Here is a 358-nt window from a genome sequence, read left to right as displayed (position 1 = left end):
TATCTGGCCTTCCCAGCACGGCTACAGCTGGGTCTGCCAAGCAGCTACTGCCCCAGCTCGCCGGCAGGGAGGAGGTTTCCACACTGGCACCTGGGCTGGTTTGGTCTCCAGCTGGCAGCTGGCAGAAGACGTTGCTGCTTTCTGGTGTAACAGCATTGTCACAGCTTGCCTCCTGCTCCTCTGCTTCAGCTGGGGCTTCGTGGTGTCGAGGAGAAAGGGAACCTGAGCAGTCTCTACCTTGACTTCCCTGCTCAGAGAGATCACTGCTGTTCTCCACCAAGGGGCAGGGAGGGCGTCCATCCTTGGGGCCACCCTGGCTGGCTTCTGGCTCACACTCTTCTCCAGGCTCTTGTTGCTC

Source organism: Merops nubicus, unplaced genomic scaffold (genome assembly GCF_000691845.1).
Source record: "Merops nubicus isolate BGI_N331 unplaced genomic scaffold, ASM69184v1 scaffold19199, whole genome shotgun sequence".
Taxonomy (NCBI): Eukaryota; Metazoa; Chordata; class Aves; order Coraciiformes; family Meropidae; genus Merops; species Merops nubicus.
Note: the sequence above shows the minus strand (reverse complement) of the source record.